The sequence below is a fragment of the Rhinoraja longicauda genome, chromosome 5 (genome assembly GCF_053455715.1).
Source record: "Rhinoraja longicauda isolate Sanriku21f chromosome 5, sRhiLon1.1, whole genome shotgun sequence".
In the NCBI taxonomy this organism is placed as follows: Eukaryota; Metazoa; Chordata; class Chondrichthyes; order Rajiformes; family Arhynchobatidae; genus Rhinoraja; species Rhinoraja longicauda.
The window spans coordinates 86,686,002-86,703,661 of record NC_135957.1 but is presented as its reverse complement, the minus strand read 5'-3'; the positions used below and the strand labels follow the sequence as shown (position 1 = coordinate 86,703,661).

Below are 17,660 nucleotides of genomic sequence, written 5' to 3'. Positions count from 1 at the left end.
GTGCTTTAAGTTTGCATACTAATCTCTTATGTGGGACCTTGTCGAAAGCATTCTGGAAGTCCAGATATAACACATCCACTGGTTCTCCCTTATCCACTCTACTAGTTACATCCTCGAAAAATTCTATAAGATTCGTCAGACATGATTTACCTTTCATAAATCCTTGCTGACTTTGTCCAATGATTTCACCACTTTCCAAATGTGCTGCTATCTATCCCATCTTTAATAACTGACTCTAGCATTTTCCCCACTACGATGTTAGACTAACTGGTCTGTAATTCCCCGTTTTCTCTCTCCCTCCCTTTTTGAAAAGTGGGGTTACATTAGCTACCCTCCAATCCTCAGGCACTACTCCAGAATCTAAAGTGTTCGGCAAAACAGTTGCCGAGCCTAAACTGGGTCTCACCGGTGTAAATAATAAAGCAACAACAACAACCAAACTACATAAGTTGTAATGTACAACAGCCAACTGAGCTAGCAACCAGCTTGTCTTCGGGATGTGGGAGAAAATCTGAGCATCCGGGTAAAAACTGTGTGGTCACAGGGAGAACGTGCAAACTCCACATGGACAGCACCAGAGGCAAGGATTGGATCGATAGTGCTCCCAGAGGTGAGGAAAAGCCATTCCCTCCTCAGATGCTGTCTGCGCCAGTGAGTTCCTCCAGAACTTTGTGTTTTGTTTCATGATATGTGAAGTTGATTATGCGTGCGTGTGTGTGAGCCTTTGTGAAGATGCATGTTGATGAGGGATGGGTATGGATTTGTGAAAGATGTGTGTTACCACAGTGAAGGAAAAAAGGAGTGAGTGAAGGAGTATTTAAATGTCTGGCAGTGTATGTGAGAGGAGGAGCTTGCCGGTCGGTGGCAAGAAAAGCCTACGACACCCGGTATTCCCAGGCGGTCTCCCATCCAAGTACTGACCAGGCCCGAGCCTGCTTAGCTTCCGAGATCAGACGGGATCGGGCGTATTCAGGCTAGTATGGCCGTAGGCACAGAGTAGCAGCTTGTGCCCACACTTAACCTGCATCTACACTGCCTGCACACCAGTTTACACCACAATACAATATACAACACAAACTTTATTGTCATTGTGCAGTGTACAAGTACAGAGACAACGAAATGCAGTTAGCATCTTAACCAGAGTGCATGCGATGGAATAGTAAAACATATTGTAGCGACCATAGAGAATGGTCCAGGTCGTCGAACCCTCGGATTGGCCAGCGAGGTCACGTGGGAACGCGACCATGGGGATTGGTCCAGGGAGCGACATCGCTGATTGGCCAGCGATGTCATGTGCGCGTTTGGCGCCCGATTTAGTCAGTTCGGCGAAGTCTTCAAGGAAGACAGTAAGTTTGTAATGGTTGTCCTTTACCTTGTTGTTTAACTCTGTATTCGAATATTGCGGCTGCAATAAACTTCTTCTACAACCAACAAGTTTCGGACTCGCCATATTGGTGACCCCGACGTGATCTGGACGATCACCGACTGAGCAGGAACCCGACGCCTCGTTGACGATGACCGAGCCGGGCACACCGGAGTCAAGCGCCGGAAGCGTTCATCTTCCGTTGTTTTGGACGCACGCACCGCAAGCTTGGTTTATCCACACCGAGGCTCAATTTCATATAAAGAAGGTGTCGGACGAATCCACGAAGTACTACTACCTCGTCAGCGCTCTATCGCCGGACACAACCAAGCGCGTGATGCGGTTCATCGTGGATCCACCTGCGGAAAACAAGTACAAGGCCATGAAGAAAGTATTACTGCGAACCTTCGGGTTTAATAAGCATGGTGGTGCGGCAAAACTTCTGCACCTACCAGATCTTGGAGACCAACTGCCTTCCGTCCTCATGGCCGAAATGATGATGCTAGCCGGTGAGCATACGGATTGCCCTATGTTCGAACAGGCATTCCGCGAGAAACTCCCCGAGGATGTCCGACTGCTGCTCACGGATTGTTCTTTTAAGGACCCCGAAGCATATGCAGCGAAAGCGGACGCGCTCATAGCGGCAAAAAACAAGGCAAGTGGTTCGATCAACAAAGTCTCGACATCAGTGACCACGCCACAGCGACGGCAAGATGGCGCCACGTCTCCCGCCAATTCTCCGAAAGCCCGCCAAAAAGATCCGCACAAGCGCGGCTGGTGCTATTATCACCTACGATGGGGTAACGAATCCCGCAACTGCCGTTTGCCTTGTACCTTCGCGGGAAATGCCTCGGCCGATCGTACATAGGGGCAGTTACGATTGGCCAGAACCGGCGCCTCTATGTCCATGATCGATTCACGGACACAGAATTTTTGGTAGACACGGGAGCCATCGTCAGCATAGTGCCGCCGACCGACCTCGAAACCAGATCGGGTAAGACAGGTCCCACCCTCATCGCGGTTAATGGTAGCCCAATTCGCACTTTCGGTACACGGAAGATGTCCCTTGTGTTAGGCCTCCGCACGTACGAATGGCCATTCATCGTAGCCGACGTCAAACAAGCGATCCTGGGTGCAGATTTTCTCTGGGCTTTTTCACTGGTTCCTGATGTCCGCGGTAACGACCTCCGACCCTCCGCCGAAGATGAGCACGTCGTTCCGACAATCGCCTCCTCGCCCAGCCCTACTGTCCAGGCCGTCGTCGCGGCCCCCGACTCGTATGCTGCGATTCTGGCAGAGTTTCCGGAGCTGCTCGTCCAACGTTTTGACACGCCTTCGGCTAAGCACGGTGTGGTCCATCACATCCGCACCGAAGGCCCTCCCGTTTTCGCTCGGGCCAGGAGACTACCGCCAGACAAACTGGTGGTGGTAAGGGCGGAGTTCAGGAAAATGGAAGAAATGGGAATTGTCCGTCAGTCTGACAGCCCGTGGGCCTCGCCGTTACACATGGTCTCCAAAGCATCTGGGGGGTGGAGACCATGTGGCGATTATCGGCGTCTCAATGCTGTCACCACGGCTGATCGCTACCCCATACCGCACCTACAGGATTTTTCATCTGGGCTGGAAGGAGCGGTGGTGTTTTCCAAAATCGATTTGGTGCGAGGATACCATCAGATTCCGGTGCGACCGGAGGACATACAGAAAACTGCAACAATTACTCCGTTCGGGTTGTTTGAATGGTTGCGTATGCCTTTCGGTTTAAAGAACGCGGCACAGGCTTTCCAGCGACTGATGGACCGCGTGGGACGGGGTTTACCGTTTTTGTTTATTTATTTAGACGACATCCTGGTAGCCAGCCCCTCCGTGCAGGAACACCAGGCCCATTTGCGGACCGTGTTCCAGCGGCTCCAAGACCACGGGCTCATAATCCAACCCTCCAAATGTCAATTCGGCCTTCCTGCTCTTGATTTTCTAGGGCACAGAATTACCCCTGCCGGCGCTTCCCCTTTGCCCGAAAAGGTGGAGGCTATCCGGGCATTTCCTAGGCCCACCACAGTAAAATGGCTACAGGAGTTCGTAGGCATGGTTAATTTCTACCATAGGTTCGTTCCGGCAGCTGCGCGAGTCATGCGCCCACTCTTCCAATGCCTTGCAGGGAATCCGGTAGAGTTGTTGTGGTCCCCGACCGCTGAGTCGGCTTTTACAGCAGCTAAGGCAGCCTTGGCAGACGCCACCATGTTGGTCCATCCGAGCCCCTCCGCCCCCACGGCCCTGACGGTTGACGCCTCTGACGTGGCGGTGGGCGGGGTTCTGGAGCAGCAGGTCGGTGGCCGTTGGCAGCCTTTAGCGTTTTTCAGCCGGCAACTAAATTCGGCCGAGCTGAAGTATAGCGCATTTGACCGAGAGCTTCTGGCTCTCTATTTAGCTGTTCGTCATTTCAGGTACTTCCTCGAGGGCCGCCCATTTGTGGCCTTTACGGACCACAAACCATTAACATTTGCTTTTTTGAAATTGTCTGACCCATGGTCGGCCTGCCAGCAGCGGCACCTGACTGCTATCTCCGAATTTACCACCGATGTCCGTCATGTCGCGGGTAAGCTTAATGCCGTTGCTGACGCCCTGTCTAGACCTGTTTGTTCCCCTATTTCGGCGGTGGACTGCGAAGTGGATCCCCAGGAGCTTGCGGAGGCACAGCTTCTGGCGGATACCGTTTCGGCTTACCGGTCCACCACTTCGGGATTGAAGTTGGCCCAGGTAGCTTGTGGGTCGGCGGGCACAAAAGTCTGGTGCGATGTTTCTCTTCCCCGTCCCAGGCCGGTAGTACCGCCCTCCCTTCAGCGCCGGGTTTTCGATGCCATTCATGGGCTGGCGCACCCGTCCATCCGCTCCACCTCTGCCTTGGTAGCAGCGAGGTTTGTCTGGCATGGCCTACGGAAACAGGTGGCGGGGTGGGCACGTTCCTGCGTGCCCTGTCAGACCGCTAAAGTCCAGCGCCACGTCCAGCCCCCCGTACAGGATTTCGAGGTCCCGGCTGTTCGTTTTTTCCACATCCACGTGGATTTGGTCGGGCCCTTGCCTTCCTCCCGCGGCTACACCCACCTCCTCACGGTGGTGGATCGGTTCACCCGGTGGCCAGAGGCTTTCCCATTGTTTGATATTTCGTCAGCGTCTTGTGCTAGGACTTTGGCCCTTCATTGGGTAGCTCGTTTCGGGGTCCCGGCAGTTATTACCACTGACAGAGGGCCACAGTTCACTTCGTCCCTCTGGGCCGCGCTTGCAGAACTGTACGGGTCCAAGTTACAACCCACGACTGCATATCACCCCCAGGCAAATGGACTCGTAGAAAGGTTCCACCGCCAACTTAAGGCGTCCCTCAGTGCAAGGCTTGAAGGCCCGGACTGGGTAGACCAGCTCCCTTGGGTTCTGTTGGGCATCCGGACTGCTCCCAAGCTAGATCTCGGTGCGTCGTCCGCAGAGCTAGTATATGGCTCGACACTTCGAGTACCCGGAGATCTGTTTCCGGACCCTTCAGACCAGCTGCCTACAGTCCCATCGGTGTTAGCGTCTCTCCGGGAACGGGTGGGCTCCCTGGCTCCAGTTCCGACTTCACGTCATGGGTGTCCCATGGTACATGAACCGCCTTCCCTGAAGGACTGTGAGTTCGTTTTTCTGCGAAAAGATTCCCATCGCGCCCCGTTGCAGAGGGTCTATCAAGGGCCGTTCTGGGTTTTGCGTAAGGGAACGGCTACCTTCACCTTAGACATGGGCGGCAAGAGTGAGCTCGTCTCGGTGTCCCGGCTAAAACCTGCCCATTTGGATCCGGATCAACCAGTCCTGGTCGGTCAAACCCCTAGGAGAGGCCAACCTCCGTTAGTTCCGCTCAATCCAGGACCCCCCGTTCCGACAGTTCCTCCAGGACCCCCCGTTCCGGCAGCTCCTCCAGGACCCCCCGTTCCGGCAGCTCCTCCAGGACCCCCCGTTACGGTAGTTCCTCCAGGACCTCCCGTTCCGGCTGTTCCGCCAAGTCCGGAACCCCCGGCTCCTGTGGTTCAGGCTGTCCCTCTCCGTACTCGTTATGGTCGCGAAATCCGGCTCCCTGCTAGGTTCCGCACCTCGGGTTCTGGGGGGGGTCATGTAACGACCATAGAGAATGGTCCAGGTCGTCGAACCCTCGGATTGGCCAGCGAGGTCACGTGGGAACGCGACCATGGGGATTGGCCAGCGATGTCATGTGCGCGTTTGGCGCCCGATTTAGTCAGTTCGGCGAAGTCTTCAAGGAAGACAGTAAGTTTGTAATGGTTGTCCTTTACCTTGTTGTTTAACTCTGTATTCGAATATTGCGGCTGCAATAAACTTCTTCTACAACCAACAAGTTTCGGACTCGCCATAATATAATATATACAGTCATTCAGTAGCGGTAGTAGAAATTCCGGTGAGCGAGATCAGTCACTGATGGGAGGAGTGCCCGAGGGGGGGGGGGGGGGGGATGGCAGCAATCACCGAAGCGCAGAGTTAAGTAAGGTAACGACCGCAGGAAATAAGCTGTTCCTGAACCTGCAGGTCCGGGAACGGAGAGACCTGTAGCGCCTCCCAGATGGGAGGAGGGTAAACAATCTGTGGTTGGGGTGAGAGCTGTCCTTGACGATGTAGTGCGCCCTTCGCAGACATCGCCTACTCTGGATAGACTCAATGGAGTGGAGTGAGGAACCGGTGATGCGTTGGGCAGTTTTCTCCAGTTTCGCATCCTACACTACAGCCAATTTACAGAAGCCAATTAACTCAAAAACCTGTATGTTTTAGGAATGTGGGAGGAAACCCACGTGGTCACAGGGAGAGGATGTGCAAACTCTGTACACACATCACCCAAAGTCAGGACTTGATGAGGGTCTCTGGCGCTGGAAGACAGCAATTCTACAGCTGCGCCACTGTGTCTAAACGTATAAGATTATTAAGGGGTTGGACAAGTTAGAGGCAGGAAACATGTTCCCAATGTTGGGGGAGTCCAGAACAAGGGGCCACAGTTTAAGAATAAGGGGTAGGCCATTTAGAACTGAGATGAGGAAAAACGTTTTCAGTCAGAGAGTTGTGAATCTGTGGAATTCTCTGCCTCAGAAGGCAGTGGAGGCCAATTCTCTGAATGCATTCAAGAGAGAGTTAGATAGAGCTCTTAAGGATAGCGGAGTCAGGGGGTACGGGGAGAAGGCAGGAACGGGGTACTGATTGAGAATGATCAGCCATGATCACATTGAATGGCGGTGCTGGCTGGAAGGGCCGAATGGCCTCCTCCTGCACCTATTGTCTATTGTGTCCCCTCTAGAGTTTAAGGGGCAGACAGGGGAGGTGTGTAAGGTGAGTGGCTGAAAGTAAAGAATGACGGCAGAAGAGTTGTGGGCGTGTGTGTGTGTGCGCGCGTGCGTGCAGCTGGGCGGTGTGTACATGCAGGTTAAGTGTGGGCACAAGCAGCCACTCTGTCCCTACGGCCATACTAGCCTGAACACACCCAATCCCATCTGATCTCGGAAGCTAAACAGGCTCAGGCCTGGTCAGTACTTGTGAGGACCTTGTCGAAAGCCTTCTGGAAGTCCAGATATAACACATCGACTGGTTCTCCCTTATCCACTCTACTAGTTACATCCTCGAAAAATTCTATAAGATTCGTCAGACATGATTTGCCTTTCATAAATCCATGCTGACTTTGTCCAATGATTTCACCACTTTCCAAATGTGCTGCTATCTATCCCATCTTTAATAACTGACTCTAGCATTTTCCCCACTACCGATGTTAGACTAACTGGCCTGAAATTCCCCGTTTTCTCCCTCCCTCCCTTTTTGAAAAGTGGGGTTACATTAGCTACCCTCCAATCCTCAGGATCTACTCCAGAATCTAAAGTGTTCGGCAAAACAGTTGCCGAGCCTAAACTGGGTCTCACCGGTGTAAATAATAAAGCAACAACAACAACCAAACGACATCAGTTGTAATGTACAACAGCCAACTGAGCTAGCAACCAGCTTGTCTTCGGGATGTGGGAGAAAATCTGAGCATCCGGGTAAAAACTGTGTGGTCACAGGGGGAACGTGCAAACTCCACATGGACAGCACCAGAGGCAAGGATTGGATCGATAGTGCTCCCAGAGGTGAGGAAAAGCCATTCCCTCCTCAGATGCTGTCTGCGCCAGTGAGTTCCTCCAGAACTTTGTGTTTTGTTTCATGATATGTGAAGTTGATTATGCGTGCGTGTGTGTGTGTGTGTGAGCCTTTGTGAAGATGCATGTTGATGATGGATGGGTATAGATTTGTGAAAGATGTGTGTTACCACAGTGAAGGAAAAAAGGAGTGAGTGAAGGAGTATTTAAATGTCTGGCAGTGTATGTGAGAGGAGGAGCTTGCCGGTCGGTGGCAAAAAAAGCCTACGACACCCGGTATTCCCAGGCGGTCTCCCATCCAAGTACTGACCAGGCCCGAGCCTGCTTAGCTTCCGAGATCAGACGGGATCGGGCGTATTCAGGCTAGTATGGCCGTAGGCACAGAGTAGCAGCTTGTGCCCACACTTAACCTGCATCTACACTGCCTGCACACCAGTTTACACCACAATTCAATATACAACACAAACTTTATTGTCATTGTGCAGTGTACAAGTACAGAGACAACGAAATGCAGTTAGCATCTTAACCAGAGTGCATGCGATGGAATAGTAAAACATATAATATATACAGTCATTCAGTAGCGGTAGTGGAAATTCCGGTGAGCGAGATCAGTCACTGATGGGAGGAGTGCCCGAGGGGGGGGGGGGGGGGGATGGCAACAATCACCGAAGCACAGAGTTAAGTAAGGTAACGACCGCAGGAACTAAGCTGTTCCTGAACCTGCAGGTCCGGGAACGGAGAGACCTGTAGCGCCTCCCAGATGGGAGGAGGGTAAACAATCTGTGGTTGGGGTGAGAGCTGTCCTTGACGATGTAGCGCGCCCTTCGCAGACATCGCCTACTCTGGATAGACTCAATGGAGGGGAGTGAGGAACCGGCGATGCGTTGGGCAGTTTTCTCCAGTTTCACATCCTACACTAGAGCCAATTTACAGAAGCCAATTAACTCAAAAACCTGTATGTTTTAGGAATGTGGGAGGAAACCCACGTGGTCACAGGGAGAGAATGTGCAAACTCTGTACACACATCACCCATAGTCAGGACTTGATGAGGGTCTCTGGCGCTGTAAGACAGCAATTCTACAGCTGCGCCACTGTGTCTAAACGTATAAGATTATTAAGGGGTTGGACACGTTAGAGGCAGGAAACATGTTCCCAATGTTGGGGGAGTCCAGAACAAGGGGCCACAGTTTAAGAATAAGGGGTAGGCCATTTAGAACAGAGATGAGGAAAAACTTTTTCAGTCAGAGAGTTGTGAATCTGTGGAATTCTCTGCCTCAGAAGGCAGTGGAGGCCAATTCTCTGAATGCATTCAAGAGAGAGTTAGATAGAGCTCTTAAGGATAGAGGAGGCAGGGGGTACGGGGAGAAGGCAGGAACGGGGTACTGATTGAGAATGATCAGCCATGATCACATTGAATGGCGGTGCTGGCTGGAAGGGCCGAATGGCCTCCTCCTGCACCTATTGTCTATTGTCTATTCCCCAGCTCATTCCTTTTTCCTTCACTACTGCAACACTCATCTTTCAAAAATCTAGAGTGGCGGCACGGTGGCACAGCGGCAGAGTTGTTGCCTTACAGCTCTTGCAGCACTGGAGACCCAGGTTCCATCTCGATGATGGGTGCTGTCTGTACGGAGTCATAGAAACATAGAAAAATATGTACAGGAGTAGGCCATTCGGCCCTTCGAGCCTGCACCGCCATCCAATATGATCATGGCTGATCATCCAACTCAGTATCCCGTACCTGCCTTCTTTCCATACCCCCTGATCCCTTTAGCCACAAGGGCCACATCTAACTCCCTCTTAAATATAGCCAATGAACTGGCCTCAACTACCTTCTGTGGCAGAGAATTCCACAGATTCACCACTCTCTGTGTGAAAAAAAACTTTCTCATCTCGGTCCTAAAAGACTTCCCCCTTATCCTTAAACTGTGACCCCTTGTTCTGGACTTCCCCAACATCGGGAACAATCTTCCTGCATCTAGCCTGTCCAACCCCTTAAGAATTTTGTAAGTTTCTATAAGATCCCCCCTCAATCTTCTAAATTCCAGCGAGTACAAGCCGAGTCTATCCAGTCTTTCTTCATATGAAAGTCCTGCCATCCCAGGAATCAATCTGGTGATCCTTCTCTGTACTCCCTCTACGGCAAGAATGTCTTTCCTCAGATTAGGAGACCAAAACTGTACGCAATACTCCAGGTGTGGTCTCACCAATGCCTTGTACAACTGCAGCAGAACCTCCCTGCTCCTATACTCAAATCCCCTCGCTATGAATGCCAACATACCATTCGCTTTCTTCACTGCCTGCTGCACCTGCATGCCTACTTTCAATGACTGGTGTACCACGACACCCAGGTCTCGTTGCATCTCCCCTTCTCCTAATCGGCCACCATTCAGGTAATACTCTGCTTTCCTGTTCTTGCCACCAAAGTGGATAACCTCACATTTATCCACATTATACTGCATCTGCCATGCCTTTGCCCACTCACCTAACCTATCCAAGTCACGTTGCAGCCTCCTAGCATCCTCCTCACAGCTAACACTGCCCCCCAGCTTCGTGCCATCCGCAAACCTGGAGATGTTGCATTCAATTCCCTCGTCCAAATCATTAATATAAATTGTAAATAGCTGGGGTCCCAGCACTGAGCTTTGCGGTACCCCTCTAGTCACTGCCTGCCATTCTGAAAAGGACCCGTTTATTCCTACTCTTTGCTTCTTGTCTGCCAGCCAGTTCTCTATCCACATCAATACTGAACCCACAATACCGTGTGCTTTAAGTTTGCATACTAATCTCTTATGTGGGACCTTGTCGAAAGCCTTCTGGAAGTCCAGATATAACACATCCACTGGTTCTCCCTTATCCACTCTACTAGTTACATCCTCGAAAAATTCTATAAGATTCGTCAGACATGATTTGCCTTTCATAAATCCATGCTAACTTTGTCCAATGATTTCACCACTTTCCAAATGTGCTGCTATCTATCCCATCTTTAATAACTGACTCTAGCATTTTCCCCACTACCGATGTTAGACTAACTGGCCTGAAATTCCCCGTTTTCTCCCTCCCTCCCTTTTTGAAAAGTGGGGTTACATTAGCTACCCTCCAATCCTCAGGAACTACTCCAGAATCTAAAGTGTTCGGCAAAACAGTTGCCGAGCCTAAACTGGGTCTCACCGGTGTAAATAATAAAGCAACAACAACAACCAAACGACATAAGTTGTAATGTACAACAGCCAACTGAGCTAGCAACCAGCTTGTCTTCGGGATGTGGGAGAAAATCTGAGCATCCGGGTAAAAACTGTGTGGTCACAGGGAGAACGTGCAAACTCCACATGGACAGCACCAGAGGCAAGGATTGGATCGATAGTGCTCCCAGAGGTGAGGAAAAGCCATTCCCTCCTCAGATGCTGCCTGCGCCAGTGAGTTCCTCCAGAACTTTGTGTTTTGTTTCATGATATGTGAAGTTGATTATGCGTGCGTGTGTGTGTGTGAGCCTTTGTGAAGATGCATGTTGATGAGGGATGGGTATAGATTTGTGAAAGATGTGTGTTACCACAGTGAAGGAAAAAAGGAGTGAGTGAAGGAGTATTTAAATGTCTGGCAGTGTATGTGAGAGGAGGAGCTTGCCGGTCGGTGGCAAAAAAAGCCTACGACACCCGGTATTCCCAGGCGGTCTCCCATCCAAGTACTGACCAGGCCCGAGCCTGCTTAGCTTCCGAGATCAGACGGGATCGGGCGTATTCAGGCTAGTATGGCCGTAGGCACAGAGTAGCAGCTTGTGCCCACACTTAACCTGCATCTACACTGCCTGCACACCAGTTTACACCACAATACAATATACAACACAAACTTTATTGTCATTGTGCAGTGTACAAGTACACAGACAACGAAATGCAGTTAGCATCTTAACCAGAGTGCATGCGATGGAATAGTAAAACATATAATATATACAGTCATTCAGTAGCGGTAGTGGAAATTCCGGTGAGCGAGATCAGTCACTGATGGGAGGAGTGCCCGAGGGGGGGGGGATGGCAACAATCACCGAAGTGCAGAGTTAAGTAAGGTAACGACCGCAGGAACTAAGCTGTTCCTGAACCTGCAGGTCCGGGAACGGAGAGACCTGTAGCGCCTCCCAGATGGGAGGAGGGTAAACAATCTGTGGTTGGGGTGAGAGCTGTCCTTGACGATGTAGTGCGCCCTTCGCAGACATCGCCTACTCTGGATAGACTCAATGGAGGGGAGTGAGGAACCGGCGATGCGTTGGGCAGTTTTCTCCAGTTTCGCATCCTACACTAGAGCCAATTTACAGAAGCCAATTAACTCAAAAACCTGTATGTTTTAGGAATGTGGGAGGAAACCCACGTGGTCACAGGGAGAGAATGTGCAAACTCTGTACACACATCACCCATAGTCAGGACTTGATGAGGGTCTCTGGCGCTGTAAGACAGCAATTCTACAGCTGCGCCACTGTGTCTAAACGTATAAGATTATTAAGGGGTTGGACACGTTAGAGGCAGGAAACATGTTCCCAATGTTGGGGGAGTCCAGAACAAGGGGCCACAGTTTAAGAATAAGGGGTAGGCCATTTAGAACAGAGATGAGGAAAAACTTTTTCAGTCAGAGAGTTGTGAATCTGTGGAATTCTCTGCCTCAGAAGGCAGTGGAGGCCAATTCTCTGAATGCATTCAAGAGAGAGTTAGATAGAGCTCTTAAGGATAGAGGAGGCAGGGGGTACGGGGAGAAGGCAGGAACGGGGTACTGATTGAGAATGATCAGCCATGATCACATTGAATGGCGGTGCTGGCTGGAAGGGCCGAATGGCCTCCTCCTGCACCTATTGTCTATTGTCTATTCCCCAGCTCATTCCTTTTTCCTTTACTACTGCAACACTCATCTTTCAAAAATCTAGAGTGGCGGCACGGTGGCACAGCGGCAGAGTTGTTGCCTTACAGCTCTTGCAGCACTGGAGACCCAGGTTCCATCTCGACGATGGGTGCTGTCTGTACGGAGTCATAGAAACATAGAAAAATATGTACAGGAGTAGGCCATTCGGCCCTTCGAGCCTGCACCGCCATCCAATATGATCATGGCTGATCATCCAACTCAGTATCCCGTACCTGCCTTCTCTCCATACCCCCTGATCCCTTTAGCCACAAGGGCCACATCTAACTCCCTCTTAAATATAGCCAATGAACTGGCCTCAACTACCTTCTGTGGCAGAGAATTCCACAGATTCACCACTCTCTGTGTGAAAAAAAACGTTCTCATCTCGGTCCTAAAAGACTTCCCCCTTATCCTTAAACTGTGACCCCTTGTTCTGGACTTCCCCAACATCGGGAACAATCTTCCTGCATCTAGCCTGTCCAACCCCTTAAGAATTTTGTAAGTTTCTATAAGATCCCCCCTCAATCTTCTAAATTCCAGCGAGTACAAGCCGAGTCTATCCAGTCTTTCTTCATATGAAAGTCCTGCCATCCCAGGAATCAATCTGGTGATCCTTCTCTGTACTCCCTCTACGGCAAGAATGTCTTTCCTCAGATTAGGAGACCAAAACTGTACGCAATACTCCAGGTGTGGTCTCACCAATGCCTTGTACAACTGCAGCAGAACCTCCCTGCTCCTATACTCAAATCCCATCGCTATGAATGCCAACATACCATTCGCTTTCTTCACTGCCTGCTGCACCTGCATGCCTACTTTCAATGACTGGTGTACCACGACACCCAGGTCTCGTTGCATCTCCCCTTCTCCTAATCGGCCACCATTCAGGTAATACTCTGCTTTCCTGTTCTTGCCACCAAAGTGGATAACCTCACATTTATCCACATTATACTGCATCTGCCATGCCTTTGCCCACTCACCTAACCTATCCAAGTCACATTGCAGCCTCCTAGCATCCTCCTCACAGCTAACACTGCCCCCCAGCTTCGTGTCATCCGCAAACTTGGAGATGTTGCATTCAATTCCCTCGTCCAAATCATTAATATATATTGTAAATAGCTGGGGTCCCAGCACTGAGCCTTGCGGTACCCCACTAGTCACTGCCTGCCATTCTGAAAAGGACCCGTTTATTCCTACTCTTTGCTTCTTGTCTGCCAGCCAGTTCTCTATCCACATGAATACTGAACCCACAATACCGTGTGCTTTAAGTTTGCATACTAATCTCTTATGTGGGACCTTGTCGAAAGCCTTCTGGAAGTCCAGATATAACACATCGACTGGTTCTCCCTTATCCACTCTACTAGTTACATCCTCGAAAAATTCTATAAGATTCGTCAGACATGATTTACCTTTCATAAATCCATGCTGACTTTGTCCAATGATTTCACCACTTTCCAAATGTGCTGCTATCTATCCCATCTTTAATAACTGACTCTAGCATTTTCCCCACTACGATGTTAGACTAACTGGTCTGTAATTCCCCGTTTTCTCTCTCCCTCCCTTTTTGAAAAGTGGGGTTACATTAGCTACCCTCCAATCCTCAGGAACTACTCCAGAATCTAAAGTGTTCGGCAAAACAGTTGCCGAGCCTAAACTGGGTCTCACCGGTGTAAATAATAAAGCAACAACAACAATCAAACTACATAAGTTGTAATGTACAACAGCCAACTGAGCTAGCAACCAGCTTGTCTTCGGGATGTGGGAGAAAATCTGAGCATCCGGGTAAAAACTGTGTGGTCACAGGGAGAACGTGCAAACTCCACATGGACAGCACCAGAGGCAAGGATTGGATCGATAGTGCTCCCAGAGGTGAGGAAAGCCATTCCCTCCTCAGATGCTGTCTGCGCCAGTGAGTTCCTCCAGAACTTTGTGTTTTGTTTCATGATATGTGAAGTTGATTATGCGTGCGTGTGTGTGTGAGCCTTTGTGAAGATGCATGTTGATGATGGATGGGTATAGATTTGTGAAAGATGTGTGTTACCACAGTGAAGGAAAAAAGGAGTGAGTGAAGGAGTATTTAAATGTCTGGCAGTGTATGTGAGAGGAGGAGCTTGCCGGTCGGTGGCAAGAAAAGCCTACGACACCCGGTATTCCCAGGCGGTCTCCCATCCAAGTACTGACCAGGCCCGAGCCTGCTTAGCTTCCGAGATCAGACGGGATCGGGCGTATTCAGGCTAGTATGGCCGTAGGCACAGAGTAGCAGCTTGTGCCCACACTTAACCTGCATCTACACTGCCTGCACACCAGTTTACACCACAATACAATATACAACACAAACTTTATTGTCATTGTGCAGTGTACAAGTACAGAGACAACGAAATGCAGTTAGCATCTTAACCAGAGTGCATGCGATGGAATAGTAAAACATATAATATATACAGTCATTCAGTAGCGGTAGTGGAAATTCCGGTGAGCGAGATCAGTCACTGATGGGAGGAGTGCCCGAGGCGGGGGGGGGGGGGGTGGCAACAATCACCGAAGCGCAGAGTTAAGTAAGGTAACGACCGCAGGAACTAAGCTGTTCCTGAACCTGCAGGTCCGGGAACGGAGAGACCTGTAGCGCCTCCCAGATGGGAGGAGGGTAAACAATCTGTGGTTGGGGTGAGAGCTGTCCTTGACGATGTAGTGCGCCCTTCGCAGACATCGCCTACTCTGGATAGACTCAATGGAGGGGAGTGAGGAACCGGTGATGCGTTGGGCAGTTTTCTCCAGTTTCGCATCCTACACTAGAGCCAATTTACAGAAGCCAATTAACTCAAAAACCTGTATGTTTTAGGAATGTGGGAGGAAACCCACGTGGTCACAGGGAGAGAATGTGCAAACTCTGTACACACATCACCCATAGTCAGGACTTGATGAGGGTCTCTGGCGCTGTAAGACAGCAATTCTACAGCTGCGCCACTGTCTAAACGTATAAGATTATTAAGGGGTTGGACACGTTAGAGGTAGGAAACATGTTCCCAATGTTGGGGGAGTCCAGAACAAGGGGCCACAGTTTAAGAATAAGGGGTAGGCCATTTAGAACTGAGATGAGGAAAAACTTTTTCAGTCAGAGAGTTGTGAATCTGTGGAATTCTCTGCCTCAGAAGGCAGTGGAGGCCAATTCTCTGAATGCATTCAAGAGAGAGCTGGATAGAGCTCTTAAGGATAGCGGAGTCATGGGGTATGGGGAGAAGGCAGGAACGGGGTAGTGATTGAGGATGATCAGCCATGATCACATTGAATGGCGGTGCTGGCTCGAAGGGCCAAATGGCCTCCTCCTGCACCTATTGTCTATTGTCTATTGTGTCCCCTCTAGAGTTTAAGGGGCAGACAGGGGAGGTGTGTAAGGTGAGTGGCTGAAAGTAAAGAATGACGGCAGAAGAGTTGTGGGCGTGTGTGTGTGCGCGCGTGCGTGCAGCTGGGCGGTGTGTACATGCAGGTTAAGTGTGGGCACAAGCAGCCACTCTGTCCCTACGGCCATACTAGCCTGAACACACCCGATCCCGTCTGATCTCGGAAGCTGAACAGGCTCAGGCCTGGTCAGTACTTGTGAGGACCTTGTCGAAGGCCTTCTGGAAGTTCAGATATAACACATCGACTGGTTCTCCCTTATCCACTCTACTAGTTACATCCTCGAAAAATTCTATAAGATTTGCCTTTCATAAATCCATGCTGACTTTGTCCAATGATTTCACCACTTTCCAAATGTGCTGCTATCTATCCCTTCTTTAATAACTGACTCTAGCATTTTCCCCACTACCGATGTTAGACTAACTGGCCTGTAATTCCCCGTTTTCTTCCTCCCTCCCTTTTTGAAAAGTGGGGTTACATTAACTACCCTCCAATCCTCAGGAACTACTCCAGAATCTAAAGTGTTCGGCAAAACAGTTGCCGAGCCTAAACTGGGTCTCACCGGTGTAAATAATAAAGCAACAACAACAACCAAACGACATCAGTTGTAATGTACAACAGCCAACTGAGCTAGCAACCAGCTTGTCTTCGGGATGTGGGAGAAAATCTGAGCATCCGGGTAAAAACTGTGTGGTCACAGGGCGAACGTGCAAACTCCACATGGACAGCACCAGAGGCAAGGATTGGATTGGATCGATAGTGCTCCCAGAGGTGAGGAAATGCCATTCCCTCCTCAGATGCTCCCTGCGCCAGTGAGTTCCTCCAGAACTTTGTGTTTTGTTTCATGATATGTGAAGTTGATTATGCGTGCATGTGTGTGTGTGTGTGAGCCTTTGTGAAGATGCATGTTGATGAGGGATGGGTATAGATTTGTGAAAGATGTGTATTACCACAGTGAAGGAAAAAAGGAGTGAGTGAAGGAGTATTTAAATGTCTGGCAGTGTATGTGAGAGGAGGAGCTTGCCGGTCGGTGGCAAAAAAAGCCTACGACACCCGGTATTCCCAGGCGGTCTCCCATCCAAGTACTGACCAGGCCCGAGCCTGCTTAGCTTCCGAGATCAGACGGGATCGGGCGTATTCAGGCTAGTATGGCCGTAGGCACAGAGTAGCAGCTTGTGCCCACACTTAACCTGCATCTACACTGCCTGCACACCAGTTTACACCACAATACAATATACAACACAAACTTTATTGTCATTGTGCAGTGTACAAGTACAGAGACAACGAAATGCAGTTAGCATCTTAACCAGAGTGCATGCGATGGAATAGTAAAACATATAATATATACAGTCATTCAGTAGCGGTAGTGGAAATTCCGGTGAGCGAGATCAGTCACTGATGGGAGGAGTGCCCGAGGGGGGGTGGGTGGGGGGGGGGGTGTTGTAATATATAAGACAAGGGGGATGTTGTGAGGAGGAGTTGGCTGCGCCTAACGGCTGCGGCTCTCTGGCAGTCTGTTTTTCATTTTTTCTTTTTTTTTTGTTTGTGTCGGTGTTGGGATGGTTTTTGTTTCTGTTTTTGGCTGTGTATGTGTGGGGGGGGGGGGGGTCGGTGTGTTGGGGGGGGGGGGTGGGGCGGGGGAAACCTTTCTTTTATTAGGTCTCTTCCCCAGGGCGCAGCTCGCCCGCGGGGCCTTCCATCGCCCGGCGCGGCTCGGCCGCTGGACTTAACATCGCCGGCGCGGCTCGGCCACGGGACGTTTCAGTGCCCTGTGCGGCTCGGCCGCGGGACTTAACATCGACGGCGCGGCTCGGCTGCGGGACGTTTCAGTGCCTGGTGCGGCTCGGCGCGGGACGTTTCGGTGCCCGGTGCGGCTCGGCCGC

At 50.5% G+C, this 17,660-nt stretch overlaps 5 non-coding genes across 5 annotated transcripts; all 5 read right to left on the bottom strand.

Moving 5' to 3' along the window:
- Nucleotides 1-872: 872 nt before the first annotated feature.
- Nucleotides 873-991, bottom strand: LOC144594104 (5S ribosomal RNA). The gene has a single exon (XR_013547336.1). It is a non-coding gene; the product is annotated as a 5S ribosomal RNA (ribosomal RNA).
- A 6,776-nt stretch (nt 992-7,767) lies between these two features.
- LOC144594103 (5S ribosomal RNA) lies at nt 7,768-7,886 on the bottom strand. The gene has a single exon (XR_013547335.1). It is a non-coding gene; the product is annotated as a 5S ribosomal RNA (ribosomal RNA).
- Nucleotides 7,887-11,147: 3,261 nt separating this feature from the next.
- LOC144594102 (5S ribosomal RNA) lies at nt 11,148-11,266 on the bottom strand. The gene has a single exon (XR_013547334.1). It is a non-coding gene; the product is annotated as a 5S ribosomal RNA (ribosomal RNA).
- A 3,250-nt stretch (nt 11,267-14,516) lies between these two features.
- On the bottom strand, nt 14,517-14,635 carry LOC144594099 (5S ribosomal RNA). Its single transcript, XR_013547331.1, has one exon. It is a non-coding gene; the product is annotated as a 5S ribosomal RNA (ribosomal RNA).
- Nucleotides 14,636-16,818: 2,183 nt separating this feature from the next.
- On the bottom strand, nt 16,819-16,937 carry LOC144594130 (5S ribosomal RNA). The gene has a single exon (XR_013547354.1). It is a non-coding gene; the product is annotated as a 5S ribosomal RNA (ribosomal RNA).
- Between the last annotated feature and the right edge of the window lie 723 nt (nt 16,938-17,660).